Here is a 10,761-nt window from a genome sequence, read left to right on the forward strand (position 1 = left end):
TCTATTAAGTCACCTCTTAACCTTCTTCTCTCTTTCCTCATAAGACCTTCCCACCATACCAGGCAACATCCTGGTAAATCTCCTCTGTACCCTTTCCAATGCTTCCACATCCTTCCTATAATGCGGCGACCAGAACTGTACGCAATACTCCAGTGCGGCCGCACCAGAGTTTTGTACAGCTGCAACATGACATCATGGCTCCGAAACTCAATCCCTCTACCAATAAAAGCTAACACACTGTACGCCTTCTTAACAACCCTATCAACCTGGGTGCCAACTTTCAGGGATCTATGCACATGGACACTGAGATCTCTCTTCTCATCCACACTACCAAGTATCTTACCATTAGCCCAGTACTCTGTATTCTTGTTACTCCTTCCAAAGTGAATCACCTCACACTTTTCCGCATTAAACTCCATTTGCCACCTCTCAGCCCAGCTCTGCAGCTTATCTATGTCCCTCTGTAACCTGCAACATCCTTCCGCACTGTGCACAGCTCCACCGACTTTAGTATCATCCACAAATTTACTAACCCAGCCTTCTGCGCCCTCATCCAGGTCATTTATAAAAATGACAAACAGCAGTGGCCCCAAAACAGATCCTTGTGGTACACCACTAGTAACTGAACTCCAGGATGAACATTTCCCATCAACCACCACCCTCTGTCTTCTTACAGCTAGCCAATTTCTGATTCAAACCCTAAATCACCCTCAATCCCATGCCTCCGTATTTTCTGCAATAGCCTACCATGGGGAACCTCATCAAACGCTTTACTGAAATCCATATACACCACATCAACCGCTTTACCCTCATCCACCTCTTTGGAACAGCCTTGATGGGCCGAATGGCCTGCTCCTGCTCTTATTTCTTTCGATCTGCCTTCCTGTCATTGGCTGCCTATTGCCATGGCACCCTGACTTTCCACTATTGGCGAGAAGTCTCTTTGTTACTTGATTGGACATTGCTTGACTGTCAGCCTTTCCTTCCTATATCTCCAATATTGTACAGTTAGCAAAGGGTAAAGTTCAACCAAACTCTAAACAAAGCACCCGGGGCGGGATCTTGAGCCCACACTCTCTGCGGACGCGATTGCTGCTGGGGGGCGTGGAATCCAGAGAGAACTGCAAATTGCGACTCTCGCTGGCACGATCGCGAGTTCCCTTTCTCCCCACCCCTCGCCGGCAATGTAATCAGGATCATGCTCATAATGGCCGTGAATCTGATTTGAATAGATTTTAATAAATTTAAATCTAATTATGTAGCCCACCGCCCTTGCCACATTACCCCCCTCCTCCCTCCTCCCCCGCCCCCCCCCCCCCCCCCCCCCCCCCCCCCCCCCGCCCACACGTTATATCCCTCCCACACTGACATGACACCATGACAGGTTAAAAACGCAAACCTGCCGTGGGGAAACCCCCCCTCCCCCCAGGGGGGGGGGCAAAGGTAAGTATAGCCCAGGGGAGAGGGACATGGGCCAGGCACTGCCAACCTGGCACTGCCAACTTCTTCCAGCGACAGTGCCAGAGGGCAGTGCCAGGACTGGACCCTAGTGGAGGCCCTTGGGGGGGGGGGTTAATTTATGGGTAGTGGGGGCAGGAGGGGCGGACAGTGGGAGAGAGAACGGCCACTGAAGAAGGGTGGGCGGGGCAGGGGGGGGCGTGTTGAAATGCCAGCGATGATTGTTTGGGAAGAACTCTCCGTACCTCCATAGTGGGGGGAGGTGTCTGGGGGGGCTGTGGAAGAATTTCTCATTGGTACTTCCTTTAAAGATGGCGTCCCAATCTCCGTGGAGATTGTTGCTGATTTTAAGAGACCCCGCCCCCATCCCGCCCTGCCCACCCTGCCCCGCCCTGATGGACCTCGCCACCCCCAGAGTGACAGCGTTAACCACGCCCACTCTGGTCTTCTGTAAAGGGGCTGGAGAAGAAACTGATGTTTGCAACTGGAGACTTACATGGAATCCCTACAGTGCAGAAGGAGGCCATTCGGCCCATCCAGTCTACACTGACCACAATCCCGCTCAGGCCCTATCCCCGTAACGCCACATATTTACCCTGCTAATCCCCCTGACATTAGGGTTAATTTACCATGGCCAATCAACCTCACCTCATCTTTGGACTGTGGGAGGAAACCGGGACACTGGAGGAAACCCACGCAGACACGGGGAGAACGTGCAGACTCCGCACAGACAGTGACTCGAGCCGGGAATCGAACCTGTGTCAGTTTTCTGACTGAACCTGACACTTTGCCAAATTCTGGTTAGATCACCCCCCTCCCCTTACCCCCCTCTCCCCACCACAATGTTTTTTTAAGGCCGCTCCAATTTTTGTCCAGATGTTATCAATCCCGAGGGACTGTGGACCGAGGTTGGTGGGTTGGCAAGACTAAAGTAAGCTCAGAGAGGTGGAATAGTTACATGGAAGCTTTTTCCCCAGGGCAGAAATGACAATTACAAGGGGGCACATGTTCAAGATAAGGGGGGAAAGGTTCAGTGGAGATGTGCAGGGGAGGTTTTTTACACAGAGGGTGGTGGGGGCCTGGAATGCACTGCCAAGTGAGGGGGTTGAAGCAGATACGTTAGCCACGTTTCAGACTTATCTTGGATAGACACATGAACAAACGGGGAATAGAGGGATATAAGCGTTTGGTTTAGATAGGTAAACGTGATCGGCGCAGGCTTGGAGGGCCGAAGGGCCTGTTCCTGTGCTGTACTGTTCTTTGTTCTTGGAAGGAGCGGCAAATCCAATTCAGCATCTGTACCCTGAAGGTAACTGAACTTAATTACAGATTGATTTAAAGGCCCCTATATCTGTGCACAAGGCCCCAGGTTACTGCAGCAGAGAGAGAGGAAGAGAACTCAATGGGAACACATTGATTTATTTTGCCGTATGGACTTTAAGTTTCATTTCAATGAGGTCTGGGGATCTGAATTTATTTCTTAAATAAAACTTGTGCTGTCTTCTGGAATCTAGAAGCATTTTCTCCCACCCGCTCACTGCACAAACTGTGACAGCTCCTGTATTCTGAGAGAAACCAATGTGTTACCTTGTGGAGTGGGTTTTAAGCTTGGCAATAATATCCCCATCTCCGTAGCACAAGGTGCTGGGTTCAAACACCACTCCAGAGTCCCAGCAAGTTGAGGCTGGAGCTTTCAGTTGGTTTAGAAACATAGAAAATAGATGCAGGAGGAGGCCATTCGGCCCTTCGAGCCTGCACCATTCAATATGATCCTGGCTGATCATGCACTTTCAGTATCGCACTCCCGCTTTCTCTCCATACCCCTTGATCCCTTTAGCTGCAAGGGCTTGTCATATGGGCTGTGGGACCCATCAGACAAGAACAACTTCCACAGAACCATAGAATCCCTGCAGTGCCGAGGGAGGCTATTCGGCAAATTGAGTCTGCACTGACTCATGATGATAATAATTTAAAAAGTCAAGTACTAGGGGACATGGGTTTAAGGTGCGTGGGGAAAAGTTTAGAGGAGATGTGAGAGGCAAGTTTTTTACGCAGCGGGTGGTGAATGTCTGGAACGCGCTGCCCAGGGAGGTGGTGGGAGCAGGTACGATAGCGGCATTTAAGGGGCAACTAGACGAATACATGAATAGGATGGGAATGGGAGGATACGGACTTCGTAAGTGCATACGGTTTTAGTTTAGGCAGGCATCATGATTGGCGCAGGCTTGGAGGGCCGAAGGGCCTGTTCCTGTGCTATACTGTTCTTTGTTCTTTGACTCACTGTAAGGGTAACTACCCAGGTCCACTCCTCCTGCCCTAGCCTTGCACATTTAGCATGGCCAATCCACCAAACCTGCACATCTTTGGAGTGTGGGAGGAAACCGGAGCGCCCGGAGGAAACCCACGCAGACACGGGGAGAATGTGCAAACTCTAAGTAATCCTGATTAACCGGCATAAAGATGATTGCAGCCAGTGATGGATTGTCCACTCACAATGTGCCCGTGTATCACGGCTCTCCAACAGGAGAGATTGAGCAAGCAGCAAGAAGCCTCATTATTTTTTCAGCTGAGGGACTTCTCCAGTAGAATTGAGTAAGAAGTCTCACAACACCAGGTCAAAGTCCAACAGGTTTATTTGGAATCATGAGCTTTCGGAGCGCTGCTCCTTCATCAGGTGAGTGGGACTCACCTCAGTCCAACGCTGGCACCTCCACATTAGCAGAATTTAGGAAGAGGTAGTCAGGAACGGGCAGGTAGAGTGAAGAGGATGAAGCAGTGAATGAATGAAGCATGAAGCAGAGAGCTTCAAGTGTTTAGGTGTCCAGATCACCAACGACCTGTCCTGGTCCCCCCATGCCGACACTATAGTTAAGAAAGCCCACCAATGACTCTACTTTCTCAGAAGACTAAGGAAATTTGGCATGTCTGCTACGACTCTCACCAACTTTTACAGATGCACCATAGAAAGCATTCTTTCTGGTTGCATCACAGCTTGGTATGGCTCCTGCTCTGCCCAAGACCGCAAGAAACTACAAAGGGTTGTGAATGTAGCCCAATCCATCACGCAAACCAACCTCCCATCCATTGACTCTGTCTACACTTCCCGCTGCCTCGGCAAAGCAGCCAGCATAATTAAGAACCCCACGCACCCCGGATATACTCTCTTCCACGTTCTTCCATCGGGAAAAAGAGACAAAAGTCTGAGATCACGTACCGACCGACTCAAGAACAGCTTCTTCCCTGCTGGTGTCAGACTTTTGAATGGACCTACCTCGCATTAAGTTGATCTTTCTCTACACCCTAGCTATGACTGTAACACTACATTCTGCACTCTCTCCTTTCCTTCTCTGTGAATGGTATGCTTTGTCTGTATAGCGCGCAAGAAACAATACTTTTCACTGTATGTTAATACATGTGACAATAATAAATCAAATCAAAGCAGATTAGTCGGATGGGTTATGATGAGCAATGTGGAATAAGGGAGACAGAACTTCCACACTGCACTCGCGGTTAAATCTCTCACACCAGTAGTTACACGCTGCCAGCATCACTCTGCAAGATGCCTTATTCATAAAGCAGCATAGAAACAGGCTGCTTCCTTTAATAGATTGTGATGCTGAGGCTCAGCACTGACTGGAAGTTAAGGTGCTCGGAAAAGCAGCAGCTAGGAATTGTTTTTTTATTGCTCTGGCAGCAGCCTGCTCTGACGGTGACGTGGCTGCTTTGGGGCAGTGACACGGTCGCTGCTTCTGATGCTCTCTCCTTCACTCCAAGCTGCTTCCATCTGTACATCCGGTCCCTTAATCAGACTGCCTCATCCTCAAACCAAACCATCACCCACTGCCTGTTAGTCACAGCCTTTCCTCATCCAACCCCAATGTCTCAAACACGCAGCTCACTGGGTTCCCAACTCCACACTAAACATTGGCCCATCTCCATAATCCCATCACCCTCCTCTCCCACACCTTGCTGCCACTCACACAATTCCCATTCCATTAACCCTGCGGGTGCCACGTTGCAGCTCAACCTGCCTGGTTGAATTGACTTGACGATCCTTGCTTTGGCTGTGGAAGCCCCCTGTGGCGATATGGAGAGGGTGATGGCCCGGTGGTATTATCGCGAGACAATTAATCCAGAAACTCAGCTAACGTTCTGGGGACCCGGGTTCGAATCCCGCCACGGCAGATGGTGGAATTTGAATTCAATAAAAAATATCTGGAATTAAGAATCTACTGATGACCCATTGTCGATTGACGGAAGAACCGATCTGGTTCACGAATGTCCTTTAGGGAAGGAAATCTGCCGTCCTTACCCGGTCTGGCCTACATGTGACTCCAGAGACACAGCAATGTTAGCTGCCCTCTGAACAAGGGCAACTAGGGATGGGCAATAAATGCTGTAAGAAGTCTCACAACACCAAGTTAAAGTCTAACAGGTTTATTTGGTAGCAAAAGCCACTAGCTTTCGGAACGCTGCCCCTTCATCAGGTGAGTGGGAGTTCTGTTCACAAACAGGGCATATAAAGACACAAACTCAATTTACAAAATAATGGTTGGGAATGCGAGTCTTTACAGGTAATCAAGTCTTAAAGGTACAGACAATGTGAGTGGAGAGAGGGTTAAGCACAGGTTAAAGAGATGTGTATTGTCTCCAGCCAGGACAGTTAGTGAGATTTTGCAAGCCCAGGCAAGTCGTGGGGATTATTTGATAGTGTGACATGAACCCAAGATCCCGGTTAAGGCCGTCCTCATGTGTGCGGAACCCTTCGTCGCCCAGTACTTCCCCGGAGCGGAGAAGCTATGACATCTTCTCTGGAGCCTTCAACATGTCATTGATGAAGACGAACATCTCGCCAAGGCCATCCCCACACCCCCACTTCTTGCCTTCAAACAACCGCACAACCTCAAACAGACCATTGTCCGCAGCAAACTACCCAGCCTTCAGGAGAACAGTGACCACGACACCACACAACCCTGCCACAGCAACCTCTGCAAGACGTGCCAGATCATTGACATGGATGCCATCATCTCACGTGAGAACACCATCCACCAGGTACACGGTACATACTCTTGCAACTCGGCCAATGTTGTCTACCTGATACGCTGCAAGAAAGGATGTCCCGAGGCATGGTACATTGGGGAAACTATGCAGATGCTACGACAACGGATGAATGAACACCGCTCGACAATCACCAGGCAAGAGTGTTCTCTTCCTGTTGGGGAACACTTCAGCGGTCACGGGCATTTGGCCTCTGATCTTCGGGTAAGTGTTCTCCAAGGCAGCCTTCACGACACACAACAGCGCAGAGTCACTGAGCAGAGACTGATAGCCAAGTTCCGCACATATGAGGACGGCCTCAACCGGGATATTGGGTTCATGTCACACTATCTGTAACCCCCACGACTTGCCTGGGCTTGCAAAATCTCACTAACTGTCCTGTCTGGAGATAATACACATCTCTTTAACCTGTGCTTAACGCTCTCTCCACTCACATTGTCTGTACCTTTCAGACTTGATTACCTGTAAAGACTCGCATTCCAACCATTATTTTGTAGATTGAGTTTGAGTCTTTATATGCCATGTTTGTGAACAGAACTCCCACTTACCTGATGAAGGGGCAGCGCTCCGAAAGCTAGTGGCTTTTGCTACCAAATAAACCTGTTGGACTTTAACCTGGTGTTGTTAGACTCCTTACTGTGTTTACCCCAGTCCAACGCCGGCATCTCCACATCATCAATAAATGCTGGCCAGCCAGCGATGCCCATGTTCCATGAATGAATTAAAAAAACATGCCAGCTCAGTGACCCCTGCAGCTGAACATAATGCTGCCCCCCCACCCCCATTCCCTGGAGACCTGTGCCCCGCTTACTTCACCCCCACGTTTTCTTTCAGTCACTCCCATTCTCCATAACTACCTCCCCCACCTCGCTATCACTCTCCCACCATCCAAAGCCCATTTAAAAACCCAATCAATGGATTGTGATTCTCGGGACTCGTCCCCCATTCCTCCTTTTCTGTGCACCCACTGTTCACTCTCTCGCTCTTCATACAGTCCAGATTGTAGCCACAGAATCATAGAATCCCTGCAGTGCAGAAGAAGGCCATTTGGCCCATCGAGTCTGCACTGACTCTCTGAAAGAGTATCTTACCCAAAGCCCCCCAGCCTATCTCCCACACATTTAGCACAGCCAATCCACCGAACCTGTACATCTTTGGAGGAAACTGGAGCAGCCGGAGGAAACCCACGCAGACACGGGGGGAACGTGCAAACTCTGCACAGACCCAAGCCAGGAATCAAACCTGGGTCCCCAGCGCTGTGAGGCAACAGTGCTAACCACTGTTACATTACAGGAATAGCATTACAGAGATATAACATGTTGTGAAACAGTATAGTTTATAAAAGTAGAAGAAATCCATACTCACAGCTGGGCTGTTTGGGTCTTTTTCTGTGGATTGTGTTGAGAGAAACATGAGCTGATAGGAATCAGTGACGCACTGAGTTACTTGGCATAGCTCATTTCCATTGGCTCCTGGTCTGTATTTCACAGAAACATGGCACGTGGAGAGGACTGATAAGAGAACTGCTAACAGCTGTGCAGCAGAAAGCCCCGTACCCTGCACGTCACCAGCCTGATGTCAGCCTACTCCAGGCTCCCTTCCCAGAACACCCCATGGCTGTCCATCCCACAAAGCTCTGCTGCACGGTGGCCACGTTTAGTTAGCGTTGATGGGCCCCAATCGCTCGCACTGCTGCACAGCCGAGCGCTCCAGCAAGGATTACATTTCCTATCAAAGCTAAATAAAAAGGTGATGGGTTTGAGGCAGTTAACTTATCAGGTTCTGCAGACTGCTGCACGTAGGCCCTGATTAGGCTGTTGACCAGATACGTGGGAATGGGGATTCCCTCCATCAGCACAATCCCCCCAGCTCCTCCCACTGGCATTACGATGGTGAGTCCTTGTTAATACTGGCAGCAAGTGAGGCCTAGCTCCTCGCCCCCAGCCTGCCTACGATTGTCATTGTCTCCCATGGTTACCATGGGAGAGTTCCAGAAAGCAGCAGCCACTCTTGGGCTTCCGCAGTGGCAGGAGCAGCAATCGTTCCCCATCCACCCGCTCTTTAATTCATCACCCCAGCCCCCTCTCCTTGTGTAGGCTGATGGGGAGATGGTGGTGTAGTGGGATTGCCACTGGACTAGTAATCCAGAGACCCAGGTTAATGCTCTGGGGACCCAGGTTCAAATCCCACCGCAGATGTTGAAATTTGAACTCAATAAAAACCTGGAATTAAAAGTCTAATGGTGACCATGAAACCATTGTTGATTGTTAGGGAAGGAAATCTGCCATCCTTGCCTGGTCTGGCCTACATGTGACTCCAGACCCACAGCAGTGTGGTTGTACCCTCTGAAATGGCCAAGTGAGACGCTTAGTTCAAGGGCAATTAGGGATGGGCAACAAAGGTTGATCCAGCCCAGTGACACCCACATCCTGTGAATGAACAACACAAAAAAAAGGGGGGGGGGAAGAGGGGATCTGTTGACAGTTTAAAAATAAGCGGCGTCCCATTGAAGACGGGGATGAGAGGAATTTCTTCCCTCAGAGTGTTGCTGGGTGTGTGGAATTCTCACTCCCACAGGGCAGTGGGGGCTGGCTCAGTGAATATATTCAAGGCGGAGTTCGACAGATTTTTTGATCGACAAGTGAGTCAAGAGCTGTGGAGGGACAGACAGACAGGAAAGTGGAGTTGAGACCACAAGCAGATCGGCCATGATCTTATTGACTGATACAGGCTCGATTGGCCGACTGACCTGCTCCAATTATGTTTTTGTATTTGGATATCAATGTACCGATCCCCAAGAGAGTGCTGCCCTGTTTAACAAAGAACAAAGAACAGCACAGCACAGGAACAGGCCCTTCGGCCCACCAAGAGACTGCTGCCCTCTTTAACTGCAGTAGAGGTGGGATGGTGCAGCCACTCAACAGAGGAGGACTCTGTTTTGGCAGTGGGAATCTCAAGACTGTCTTGTCATATTCATTAAAGGCAGTAAAGCATGCTTTTGAGCTACCAGTCAAACAGGATTTTGGCTTGCAAGGTTAAATAATTTGTAGCTAACGGTGTTTAAAGTCTTTCTGAGCGGGTATTTTTTATTGAAAACACTGCCGCATTTAACTGGAGTTCTCTTTAATTACAGTCGCCACACTCTGGCGCCTGTTCGGGTACACGGAGGGAGAATTTAGCATGGCCAATGCACCCTAACCAGCATGTCTTTCAGACTGAGAGGGGAAACCGGAGCACCCGGAGGAAACCCACGCAGACACGGGGACGATGTGTAAACTCCACACAGACAGTGACCCAAGCTGGGAATCGAACCCAGGTCTCTGGCGTTGTGAGGCAGCAGTGCTAACCACTGTGCCACCGTGGCACAATACAGGATCCAATAAAATGCTAGGAATTAAAGACCGATTAAACTACTGAGGAGTGCAGACCCCGGCAAACATCCAGGGATTACAGGCCGCTGTAACCCAGGATTACAGACCCCGGAAAACTACCAGGGATTACAGGCCGCTGTAACCCAGGATTACAGACCCCGGCAAACATCCAGGGATTACAGGCCGCTGTAACCCAGGATTACAGACCCCGGAAAACTACCAGGGATTACAGGCCGCTGTAACCCAGGATTACAGACCCCAGAAAACTACCAGGGATTACAGGCCGCTGTAACCCAGGATTACAGACCCCAGAAAACTACCAGGGATTACAGACTCCAATAAATGACCAGGGATTACAGACCCGAATAAGGTACTAGGGAATACAGATCCCAAAAAACTGCAAGGGATTACATGCCCCATTACATTATCAATGATTACAGGACCTATCAGAATAATGGGATTAAAGATCATTAAAATAAAAGGATTACAGGCCCAGATTAAACTTTTCACAATGACTGATGAATGTGCAAGCATCAAGATGTTCAGACTCCATTTAAATACTGAATTTAACACATTGCCATCAAAGCATCAACAATATTGATAGGTTTATATCAAATTGAGGGCCCATTAAACTACCAGAGGTTACAGTTCAATTAACCAATTCAGATTCCTGACCTTCATTTAATTACCAGAGATTACATGCCAGAACGAAACTCTCAGAGTTTACAGGTCCCGTAAACTACCAGGAAATACAGGCCCCATTAAGATTACAGGTCCATATTACACTGCTGGCAATTGTGATGCCTGTTAAACTATCAGGGGGCACAGATGCCATTAATCCACCACAAATAACACTCTTCAAGTATCAGTGATT

The 10,761-nt window shown here is 49.3% G+C and overlaps 1 protein-coding gene across 2 annotated transcripts in view; it reads right to left on the reverse strand.

Moving 5' to 3' along the window:
- The window catches only part of septin3 (septin 3), a 102,229-nt gene extending 94,303 nt beyond the window's left edge, over positions 1 to 7,926 (reverse strand). For both annotated transcript variants that reach the window (XM_078237681.1, XM_078237679.1), the window contains exon 1: positions 7,882 to 7,926. The gene's annotated coding sequence lies outside the window, so the exon portion shown is untranslated. The remainder of the gene's footprint in view (positions 1 to 7,881) is intronic.
- Between the last annotated feature and the right edge of the window lie 2,835 nt (positions 7,927 to 10,761).

Source organism: Mustelus asterias, chromosome 21 (assembly GCF_964213995.1).
Source record: "Mustelus asterias chromosome 21, sMusAst1.hap1.1, whole genome shotgun sequence".
Classification (NCBI taxonomy): Eukaryota; Metazoa; Chordata; class Chondrichthyes; order Carcharhiniformes; family Triakidae; genus Mustelus; species Mustelus asterias.